Source organism: Somniosus microcephalus, chromosome 3 (genome assembly GCF_052327205.1).
Source record: "Somniosus microcephalus isolate GS21.2 chromosome 3, FLI_Smic_1.0, whole genome shotgun sequence".
Lineage (NCBI taxonomy): Eukaryota > Metazoa > Chordata > Chondrichthyes > Squaliformes > Somniosidae > Somniosus > Somniosus microcephalus.
In genome coordinates this window covers 262,133,255-262,146,096 of record NC_140989.1, presented here as the reverse complement: position 1 = coordinate 262,146,096, position 12,842 = coordinate 262,133,255, and positions in this window count along the sequence as shown.

The window sequence follows — 12,842 nt, the reverse complement described above, 5'->3', positions numbered from 1 at the left end:
TTCAGACCCGTGTTCTGCTCCTCCTGCTCTATGTGGGAAGTCAGGGATGCTGCCAGTGTCCCTGACGACCATGTGTGCGGGAAATGCATCCAGCTGCAGCTACTTGTAGACCGCATTGTGGTGCTCGAGCTGCGGGTGGATGAATTTTGGAGCATGCGCGATGCTGAGAGGCTCGTGGATAGCACGTTTAGCGAGTTGTTCACGCCTCAGGGTAGGGCAGCACAGGGGGTGACCATCAGGCGGAGCAACAAAGGCAGGCAGGTAGTGCAGGGAACCCCTGCGGACATCCCCCTTTCAAACAAGTATACCGCTTTGGATACTGTTGAGGGGGGATGACTCACCAGGGGAAGGCAGCAGCAGCCAACTTCCTGGCACTGGGGGTGCTCCTGCTGCCCAGGAAGGGGGGAAAAAGAGTGGGAGAGCAATAGTGGTAGGGGATTCTATAGTAAGGGGAACAGATAGGCGTTTCTGTGGCCGTAGACGTGAATCCAGGATGGTTTGTTGCCTCCCTGGTGCCAGGGTCAAGGATGTCACTGAGCGGCTGCAGGGCATTCTGGAGGGGGGAGGGTGAACAGCCAGTGGTCGTGGTCCACATTGGTACCAACGACATAGGTAAAAAGAGGGATGAGGTCCTGCAGCAAGAATTTAGGGAGCTAGGTGAAGGATTAAAGAGCAGGACCTCAAAGGTTGTAATCCCTGGATTACTCCCGGTGCCACGTGCTAGTAAGTATAGGAATAGGAAGATAGAACAGATGAATGCGTGGCTAAAGGGATGGTGCAGGGAGGAGGGCTTTAGTTTCCTGGATCACTGGGTCTGCTTCTGGGAAAGGTGGGACTTGTACAAGTCGGACGGTTTACACCTGAACCAGAGGGGAACCAATATCCTTGCGGGGAGGTTTGCTAGCACTGCAGGGGAGGGTTTAAACTAACTTGGCAGGGGGTTGGGGTACAGAGTGGAGCTATAGTAGGGGGTGATTTACAGCCAAATACAGAGGGAAAAACAAGTCAGCTGGGAAGGCAGAGCAAATATGTGAAGGCAAAAGAGAATATGGCAGGACTGGAAGGCATTTATTTTAATGCAAGGAGTCTTGCAAATAAGGTGGATGAACTGAAGTTGTTGTTGAACACATGGGAGTACGATATTGTTGCTATCACGGAGACATGGTTGGTTGAGCCAACATGTAGAAAGTCCAACAAGAGAGGGGGCGGTACTGGACCTAATTCTGGGGAATGTAGCCGGGCAAGTGGTGGAAGTGTCAGTAGGAGAGCATTTTGGCGACAGTGACCATAATTCGGTGAGATTTAAGGTGGTCATGGAAAAAGACAGACGGCCCGGAAATAAGGGTTCTAAATTGGGGGAAGGCCGATTTTAATATGATAAGGCAGGATCTGGCCAAAGTGGACTGGGAGCAGCTGCTTATAGGAAAATCCACATCAAAACAGTGGGAGACTTTCAGAAGGGAAATAGAGAGAGTACAACGCCAACATGTTCCTGTAAAGGTCAAGGGTGGGACCAACAAGCAAAGGGAACCTTGGATGACAAGGGATATACAAAAATGCATTAGAAATAAAAGGGGGGCTTTTGGCAGTTACAAAAGACTAAAGACGGAAGAAGCCCTAGAGGAGTATAAAAAGTGCAGGGGCATACTTAAAAAAGAAATTAGGAGGGCGAGGAGGGGCCATGAAATAACACTGGCGAGCAAAATAAAGGAAAATCCTAAGATGTTTTATAAGTATATTAAGGGCAAGAGGATAACCAGGGAAAGGGTAGGGCCCATTAGGGACCAAAGTGGCAATCTGTGTGTAGAGCCAGAGGATGTAGGCGGGGTTTTAAATGAATTTTTTGCATCTGTGTTCACTATGGAGAAAGACGATGCAGACATAGAAATCGGGCAAGGGGACTGTGACATACTTGAACATATTAGCATCGAGAGGGAGGAGGTGCTAGCGGTTTTAGTAGGCCAAAAAGTGGATAAATCCCCAGGCCCGGACGAGATGTATCCCAGGCTGCTGTGGGAGGCAAAGGAGGAGATTGCAGGGGCTCTGACACAAATTTTCAGAACCTCTCTGGCCACAGGGGATGTACCAGAGGACTGGAGAACAGCTAACGTAGTACCATTATTCAAGAAGGGTAGCAGGGATAAACCAGGGAATTACAGGCCAGTGAGTCTAACATCTGTGGTGGGGAAATTATTGGAAAAAATTCTGAGGGACAAAATTAATCTCCACTTGGAGAGGCAAGGATTAATCGGGGATAGTCAGCATGGCTTTGTCAAGGGTAAATCATGTCTGACAAATCTGATTGAATTTTTCGAGGGGGTGACTACGGGGGTGGATGAGGGAAATGCTGTGGATGTGGTTTACATGGACTTCAGTAAAGCTTTTGACAAAGTCCCGCATAGGAGACTGGTCAAGAAGGTAAGAGCCCATGGGATCCAGGGTGCCTTGGCGCGTTGGATCCTAAACTGGCTGAGTGGCAGGAGGCAGAGGGTGATGGTCGAAGGTTGCTTTTGTGACTGGAAGCCTGTGTCCAGTGGGGTACCTCAGGGATCGGTGCTGGGTCCCTTGTTGTTTGTGATCTACATAAGTGATTTGGATGAGAATGTAAAAGGTATGATCAGTAAGTTCGCAGATGACACGAAAATTGGTGGGGCGGTAAATTGTGAGGAGGAAAGCCTCAGGCTACAGGACGATATAAACGGGTTGGTCAGATGGGCGGAAAAGTGGCAAATGGAATTTAACCCTGAAAAGTGCGAGGTGATGCATTTTGGACGGACAAATAAGGCAAGGGAATACACAATGAGTGGTAGGACCCTAGGAAGTACAGAGGGACCTTGGTGTACATGTACATAGATCCCTGAAGGCAGCGGAGCAGGTAGATAAGGTGGTTAAAAAGGCATATGGGATACTTGCCTTCATTAGCCGAGGCATAGAATATAAGAGCAGGGAGGTTATGATGGAGCTGTACAAAACGCTGGTGAGGCCACAGCTGGAGTACTGTGTGCAGTTCTGGTCGCCTCACTATAGGAAGGATGTGATTGCTCTGGAGAGGGTGCAGAGAAGATTCACCAGGATGTTACCTGGGATGGAGCGCCTCAGCTATGAAGAGAGGCTGGACAGGCTGGGGTTGTTTTCCTTGGAGCAAAGAAGGCTGAGGGGGGACCTGATTGAGGTGTACAAAATGATGAGGGGCATAGATAGGGTAGATAAAGAGGAACTTTTCCCCTTAGTGGGGGGGTCAATAACAAGGGGGCATAGATTCAGGGTAAGGGGCAGGAGATTTAGAGGGGATTTGAGGAGGAACTTTTTCACCCAGAGGGTGGTTGGAATGTGGAATTCAATGCCTGAAAGGGTGGTAGAGGCAGGAATCCTCACAACATTCAAGAAGCATTTGGATGAGCACTTGAAATGCCATTGCATACAAGGCTATGGACCAAATGCTGGAAAATGGGATTAGACTGGACAGGGATGGATGGGCGGCGCAGACACGATGGGCCGAAGGGCCTCTTTCTGTGCTGTAAAACTCTATGACTCTAATGCTACCTTATGGAAATGCTACAGCAAACAGGTTTACTTGCAGTGACACTAAAGTGACAACTATTCTTCCAAAACAAGTACAGCCCAAATTTGGTTCACATGGTACACTGCTTAAGTAAACTGGTTAGGATCGCAAGTCCTTAACACAATCAATTTTCGCTCACATGGAATAGAGTTGGTAATACGCTAATTAGGATATAACGAAGAAATGTGATTGCGACACATTCTACATGAACCAAAAGTGTTTAAAATAAAACCTCAGTATCCTAAACCCTTGATGAATACAGCCTTGGGGGCAAGGTATTGACTTGGATAAAGAACTGGTTGGCAGACAGAAAGCAACGAGTTGGAATAAACGGCTCTTTTTCCGAGTGGCAGGCAGTGACTAGTGGGGTACCGCAGGGATCGGTCCTTAGACCCCAGCTATTCACATTATATATTAATGATCTAGACAAGGGAACTAGATGTAATATCTCCAAGTTTGCAGACGACACAAAGCTGGGTGGGCGTGTGTGCTGTGAGGAGGATGCCGAGAAACTCCAGGATGATTTGGACATGTTGGGTGATTGGGCAGAAGCATGGCAGATGCAATATAACGTGAATAAATGTGAGGTTATGCACTTTGGTGGCAAAAAAAGGAAGGCAAATTATCTGAATGGCAATAGATTGGGAGAAGGGGAAGTGCAACGAGACCTGGGTGTCCTTGTGCACCAGTCGCTGAAGGGAAGCATGCAGGTGCAGCAGGCGGTTAAGAAGGCAAATGGTATGTTGGCCTTCGTAGCGAGAGGGTTTGAGTACAGGAACAAGGATGTCTTGCTGCAGTTGTACAGGGCCTTGGTGAGACCACACCTCGAGTATTGTGTGCAGTTTTGGTCGCCTTATCTGAGAAAGGATGTTCTTGCCATGGAGGGAGTTCAGCGAAGATTCACCAGGCTGATACCTGGGATGGCAGGAATGACGTATGAGGAGAGATTGTGTCGATTGGGCTTGTACTCACTGGAGTTTAGAAGATTGAGAGGGGATCTCATCAAAACCTATAAAATTGTCAGGCCTGGACAGACTAGATGCAGGAAGGATGTTCCCGATGGTCGGGGAGTCCAGAACCAGGGGTCACAGTCTAAGGATAAGAGGTAAGCCATTTAGGACAGAAATGAGGAGGAATTTCTTCACCCAGAGAGTGGTGAACCTGTGGAATTCTCTACCACAGAAGGCAGTAGAGGCCAATTCATTAAATATATTCAAGAAGGAGCTGGATATATTTCTTAAGGCTAAAGGGATCAAGGGGTATGGAGAGAAAGCAGGGACCGGGTACTGAATTTGGATGATCAGCCATGATCGCATTGAATGGCGGAGCAGGCTCGAGGGGCCAAATGGCCTACTCCTGCTCCTATCTTCTATGTTTCTATGTGCTCATTAAGTATTTTTTTTAAAACACTGGATATATATTTTAAACTGCTTACAAATGCACAACACAATGACATGTGGTGTGTACGCAGGCAAGACTTGAGACTGAGTTTCCACCTGAATCACAAAGTGTTGGTGGACGGTGCAGAGGTCTCAAGAGTCATCAGTAAGTCCACAGAAGTTTATGATTTTTTAAAATATTTTTGATAACTGTTGCATGCAAAGGAAACAGAAGTTGCAAGGCTTTGGAAAATATAGGAATACAGTGAATCCACACTGGACATGAGGGAATGCATTGGAATATGCAAGTGTAGTCGGATTAGGATCAGCTGTTTTTCTAGTTACCGGTTGCTGTATGGGATTCTCAGTATTTCACAGCAATAATTCGGATCGAAAACAATTCAAAGGTTTTGTAACTAAAAAAAACATCAATGTACTCATTTTTATTCAAAGAAGCTAGGTCGATGAATCATAACCCTTTCTCATCTGAAGATATAACCTACAATAATATTCAACTAGATTAATAAAAGCCTGAGCTGCTGGAGCCTTGTTAATATTTGGCTAAAGTCTATAGTCCTCAAACAATTGTATTATTACTTTTGGACCGCATGGAAGTTAACAAGTCTGCACAACTTGGAACAGTATTTTATGACTGATCTAGATGCCTTAAATTGATCAATAATCTCCCTCCTATTGCAGCAAAAATAGCGGTGTATTAATTATAGCCACCGATTAATATATTGAAAAGCTTACACATTGTGTCAACTTTTTCATTATCAAAATGAACAAAACAGTAGCTCATCCTGTAGCACCAATGGCTTTAGAGAATGGTCCAGTGCTGGAACAAATATCCTCAAGCTATTTCAAGAATGAAGCTCTGACCTTCTGCTTTAATGAGTTCTCGGTCCCCTATGCAAGATCACTCATTATAGCCAGAGCCACTGGTTTACGGTGACTGGAAAAGTCAAATTCCGTTTTGATTATGTGGGACTCTAGGATATATACCAGTATTTTGAGAACTACATTCTTTAATTATGTGTTTCTTTCTATGAAAAGCAGAACCCACTGACTATTGCCTTATTGTTTTCCAATGGACTTCGGGCTTTCAATTTTCTGGTTTAACTGATATGCCCAAGACAACAGCAGACAGAAAAATTGGGAGTTGATGTTGATTTGATTAACATTTCCAAAACCCCATAGAAATAAAATCTCAAATTCTAAGCAGCAATATTACAGGGCTATTTTAGTTTCTTACATTATATGGGGAAGCCGGGGTTGGGGGGGGGGGGGGGGGGGAGTTACAGATTGTTCCTCCAGGCATAATGGGCACTTACTCCATGCAATGTTGCTATTATAAAGACTTTAGCCTTGCACTGTACATTTTACTCCAATTTTCAATTCTAAATAATTAAGATGGCAACTGAAAGTTCTGATAAAATGCCAATTTACTGGAAACTTAAAACGGCGAATAAACATCACATATGACGAAAAACATGTGTGAGAAACCAGAGATCCTAATCGTTTTACTGCACCTGCAAAACTGTAACAATCTTGGTCTGGTACATCAGAATTATTACCTGCAAGATTTATTTTTAACTAATTACTGAGGATGAATAGTAAAGTCACCTCAAACACACAGCTGATCTGAATTTGATCACTTAATTTTTCCTAATTCACCTCATTTGCATTAATTTGGACTCAGATGGCAAATGGAGGGAAGTGCAGCTGTTCACACATGGTTAGATTTTCATCTTTATCATGCAAGTGTTAAGTATCATCTATGTGACGCACAGAAGGAAAATCTGGTGGGTAGGATTGAAAGCCCCTTACAGAACCCACTAGGTTTTATTTCCATTAATTTCAATAAAAGGAAATTCAGTTGGCATCAGCATGCGATCCATCAGGGTCAGCTGTGGCTCAGTAGGTAGCACTCTTGCCTCTGAGTCAGAAGGTTGTGGGTTCAAGTCCCACTCGAGACTGGAGCACAAAAATCTAAGCTGACATTCCAGTGCCGTGCTGAGGGAGTGCTGCACTGTCGGAGGTGCCGTCTTTCGGCTGAGATGTTAAACCAAGGCCCCGTCTGCTCTCAGGTGGACGTAAAAGATCCCATGGCACTATTTCAAAGAAGAGCAGGGGAGTTATCCCCGGTGTCCTGGCCAATATTTATCCCTCAATCAACATCACTAAAACAGATTATCTGGTCATTATCACATTACTGTTTGTGGGAGCTTGCTGTGCACAAATTGGCTGCTGCGTTTCCTACATTACAACAGTGACTACATATCAAAAGTACTTCATTGGCTGTAAAGCAGTTCGGGATGTCCAGTGGTCGTGAAAGGCACTATATAAATGCAAATCTTACTTTTTCTTTCTTTTATCTGCCCGATTTTCATCCCAGGAAGTCAAAGCAAACATCCAATCCCACAAAGCTGCTATGCAGAATGTCATTACAATTTAGTGATTTAAAACACATCTGAAACAGAGTTGAATTCCATGGATATGTTCAAGCCCAAGAGAAGATGACTCAGTTATATGCAAATTCTTAGAATCCAAGTGATCAATTCAATACCTAAAAGGGAATGAAAGTGTGTATATAGATTTCCAAAAGGCACTCAGTAAGGTGTCTTGTTGGAAAAAATGTAGGCATTATGGAGGAAATGTAGCAGCATGGAGAGAAAGTTAGTTAACTCACAGGAACCAGAAATAGGGTAAATCGGTGCTGCTCAGACTGGAGATCAAAAGTGGTATACCCCAAGGGGTCGGTCAGTGCCGAATCAACTTGTATACAAGTATGAGTTGGACTTGGGTATAGGGAACAGTCTTAAAATTTGCTGACAATATAAATGTAGGAGGTTTGCCAAACAGCCGAGATAACTGTAAAAGACTTCAGGAAGACGTAGACAGGTTAGCAGAATATACAGACAGGTGGCAGATGCAATTTAATGGGGGGTAAGTGCGAAGTAATACATTTCGGAAGAAAGAAAAAAACTTGCATTTATATAGCACCTTTTCATGACCTCAGGACGTTCTAAAGCACTGCAGCCAATAAATTACTTCTGAAGAGTAGACACTGTTGTAATGTAGGAAAAACAAGGAATGGGAGTATAAATGTAATGGAAAGACACTGAAGAGTGTACATGAACAGAGAGACCTATGGATCCAAATACATAATTTCCTGAAAGTGAGTGCAGGTAAGTTAAGCTATAAAAAAGCCAAAAAAAATTGGGCTTTTATTCACAGAATCACAGAAACCCCACAGTGCAGATAGAGGCCATTTCGGCCCATCGAGCCTGCACCGACACATATCCCACCCGATCCCCGTAACCCCTACACCAACACATATCCCACCCTATCCCCGTAACCCCACGTATTTAATCCCCCTAACACTACGGGTCAATTTATCATAGCCAATCAACCTAACCCGCACATCTTTGGACTGTGGGAGGAAACCGGAGCACCCGGAGAAAACCCACGCAAACACGGGGAGAATGTGCAAACTCCACACAGACAGTCACCCGAGGTCCGGATTCGAACCCGGGTCCCTGGAGCTGTGAGGCAACAGTGCTAACCACTATGCCACTGTGGTGGATAGGAACACAGTGCACATAAGTAAAAAAATGAGGAGTTTATACAAAGCATCGATTCGGCCGCAGTTACGGGGTTATTTAAATGCAAGTTTGTTCTAATGTGAAGCCAGTAGTGTGACTCAATATTGTCACATGTACCACAATATTTGCATATATTAACCTTGTTCAACCTATACATGGGAAAAGTACATGCAAAGCTTCATACTTGTTTAAATTAATATTTAACTCTCTCCCAAGCTTGAAGTTTTCAAACACGGCTTCATTGGTTTCCTAACAAAGAGCAACCCACGGTACCACCAGCACCAACTAAATAACTCCACACTAACAGGCCAATTTATTTATAAAGGGATAGAATTGAAAAGTAGAGAAGTTATGCTAAACTTCTATCGAACCTTGGTTTGACCACACTTGGAGTACGGTGTACAATTTTGGTCACTATATTATAAAAAGGATATAGAGGCACTGGAGAGGGTTCAAAAAAGATTTCCAAGGGTGATACCAGGAACGCGAGGTTCTACCCATCAGGAAAGGATGAACAGGCTGGGTCTTGAAAAGAGAGACAGCTGAGGGGTGACCTAATAGAGGTCCTTAAAATTATGAAAGGTTTTGATAGAATGGATAGAGAGAGAATGTTTCCAACATTTGGGGAAGAGCAAAACTAGAGGCCATCAATATAAGATAGTCATCAAGAAATTAAATAGGGAATTCAGAAGAAACATCTTTATCCAGAAAGTGGTGAGAATGTGGAACTCGCTACCACAGGGAGCGGTTGAAGCGAATAGTATAGATGCATTTAAGGGGAGGCTAGTAAGTATATAAGGGAGAAGAGAATAGAGGGTTATGCCGATAGATTTAGATGAGGAAAGATGGGAAGAGGCTCGAGTGGAGCATAAACGCTGGCATGGACTGGTTGGGCCGAACAGCCTGTTTCTCTGCTGTATATCCTATGTAAATTAGTTTTAATGGGCCATAATTTTGCTGCGGCAGGGCATCGAACAGTGTCTGCCATCAGTTAGACTTGCCCTTACACATTTAGGTTTTTGTATTTTTGCGTGACAAGTTGCTGAAAGTGTGAGCTGATAACATTGCAGCGAGGGAAACCAGGCATCTAGGACCGGAGTGAACAGGGCAAGCAACTGTGTATCTCCTTAACCAATCAGATTGAAGGATTGTGAAATTAACACAGGTTTTAAGGAGCGTCGTAAAGGAGGAGAGAGGTCGAGAGCCGGAGAGGTTTAATGAAGGAATTCCAGAGCTTAGGGCTAGGCAGCCGAAGGCACAGCCGCCAATGATGGAGCGATTAAAATTGGGGATGCGCAAGAGGCTGGAATTGGAGGAGCAAAGAGATCTTGGAGGGTTATCGGGATAGGGAGGGGCGAGGCCATGGAGGGAGTTGAAAACAAGGATGAGAATTTTAAAATTGAAGTACTGCCGGACTGGGAGCCAATGTAGATCAGCGAGCACGGGGGCGATGGGTGAACGGGACTTGGTGCAGGTTAGGAGACGGGCAGCAGAGTTTTGGATGAGCTCAAGTTTATGGGGGTGTGGAAGATGGGAACGCAAGGACTAAAAAAGGAAGTGTAAATTAGAGTGGGTGAATTCAATGTCAAATCAGGTAGAGAAGGAAAGAAAGACTGGATTAAGAGGGATATAAAAATCAGAAACAAAGTGTAAAAAGTTAAAATTTTAAATTGAACCTTTGTTTTTAATATCGCCAACAATTAAAACCTGAAGGAATGAGACTCCACACTTGTTATAGTTAATTTTCAATGCCAGACGGCTTGACTGGCAGTGATTAACACTCATCACCTTGTTAAAAGGGTACTTGGACTGAAATACGGCAAGACTTAACTTTCTGTGGCGAGTTTAGTTCATATCTACCACACAAATACAGAAACTTCATGCCGTTCAATGCATTTCACTGGTGAGGCAGACAGCGAGATGTAGTTTTTGCAAAGTTAACAGTGGACCAGCGCAACTCAGAAAGCAACTTTTGAATTGGAGTTTAATCGCGCATCTGCTCCTCACCTGAAGTTGCTCTAACATTTGTGCAAAAATAACAGAATGCCATTATCGTCACCATTATTTTGACAGCAAATTCTGCCCCAATATGTAGCAATGAAGTACTTAGTAATTGCATACTTAAAAAATGTAAAATGACGACACGCACATGCACACACACACACACACACTCGCGCTCGCTCTCTCTCAATATATATATACACACATACACAGGTGGCTTAAGAACTATTTGGATGGAATAAGATTAAAATCTAATGCCATGGTTCAGCATTTCTACTTCAAATTAATGGCATACAAAACATCTTTGGAGGGCTAGACATGTTAGACACATCATTAATGCAATCAACTGATGTGTCAGCAGCTGTGCCTGAGTAGCATCAAAGAGGGAAAACACTCTTTTTCGCCATCCCACAGACAATCTAACTAAAATGGTAAAATGTCAGACAGGAATGGGATTTCAACCAAGCTCTCCTAAGCAGAAAAAGAACATTCCAAGACTGCAAATATTGGGTTTCTCTGAATGACTAAGTTTTAACGCACTGCAATTTGTTAAAGACCACTCTTGCTATATTAATGTGTGTAAATTATTTTGTGTTGAACACAGCCTTAAACTGTAGCTTGACTTGAATAAACCTCTGTTCTGCTGCATCTCCACAAAATAAATTAGTGTCCAACATGCACCAGTCGGGCCACACACCTACCTTAAGGCCAATTTATGGCAAAAAATACACAGATTGCTGTGTTAAGTCAAAATCCTGATTGGCTCAGATATCCCATTGATTAAATGTGAAGCTCAGATATCCCATTGATTAAATGTGAAGCTATCAAAAATCATTTGCTCGACAGATAGAAAAAGTTGCCCATCGACCAAGAACAAATATCATAATATGTCAGCTGTGGCTCAGTGGGTAGCACTCTCGACTGAGTCAGATGGTTTTTTGGTTCAAGTCCCACTCCAGAGACTCGAGCACAAAAGCTAGGCTGACACTCCAGTGCAGTACTGTCGGAGGTGCTGTCTTTCAGATGAGATGTTAAACGCCTGCCCTCTTAAGTGGGTGTAAAAGATCTCATGGCACTCTTTCAAAGAAGAGCCATGGAGTTATCCTAAATGCCCTAGCCAACATTTATCCCTCCATCAATATCACTAAATCAAATTATCTGGCCATTATCATATTGTTGTTTGTGGGAGCTTGCTGTGCACAAATTGGCTGCCACGTTCCCGACATTACAAATAGGAACTACACTTCAAAAAGTACTTCATTGGCTCTAAAGCGCTTTGGGACATCCTGAGCTTGTGAAAGGCACTATATAAATGCAAGTCTTTCTTTCTGCCCGAGTAACTCGATATTTTTTTCAAACCCAGCAATATGTCACCAGAAAGCACCACAAAGTGAACCAAGCTTATTATTTACAAATAGCTCAACTTTTCAGAATTGCTTCTGACTACCATTTCCCTTCCTCGCTCAGCCAACTATATCCAGCTAATAATACAAAAAATACACAACTCGAAAACATAAATCACAAAATCTACCGTTAAAATTAGTAATTTAGTGTTACAAATGCCTGCAAAAGGTACCTGTATTGAAAAACACATATGCATTCAATAACAGCATCTACTATGTTACAAATGCACGTTTCTAGTATTGCTATTTGATCATTTTTAAGCAATGCATTAACCTTCTTACTCCTCTGCATATACAGTATCAAACTTGCAAGCAGAGCTGCAGTGTTGCTTTTCCAAAGGTACACTCAACTCAATAAGTGCAAAACCAACTAATAAATACTGTAATGCCAGAGTCTCTGAAAAGAGGGCCAAAAAGGGAAGAGTAAGAGTACAGCTGTAGAAGCCAAACACAGCAAGAAACTATTCCAGTGTTATTACAGCAAAAATGTCAAAGAAGAAATGTGGTTCCTAAAGTATGCAACTAGGGCTAAAACAGAAAAGGAACTAAAAGTAGGTAACTTAATAATTGAATGCTCCCTGAAATTATGCTCTGGACAAGATTCTAGTGGCAGGCCATCCATCAGGTTCCACAACTGAACCTGGATGATTTTGATTTCACTAGATAGACTTAATGGGTTCAAAACCAGTAATTCCTCAGGAATAGACATTATATACCCGAGGGTGCCAAGCGAGAATAGGAATGAAATCTAGTCGATGCTGACAGTCATCATGAAGTAGCCAATAAAAAAATAAGCATGATTCCACTGGATTGGAAACAAACAAATTCAGGAGAAATTGTTTCACCCAGAGAGAGTGGTGGGGGTCTGGAACTTACTGTCTGAAAAGGT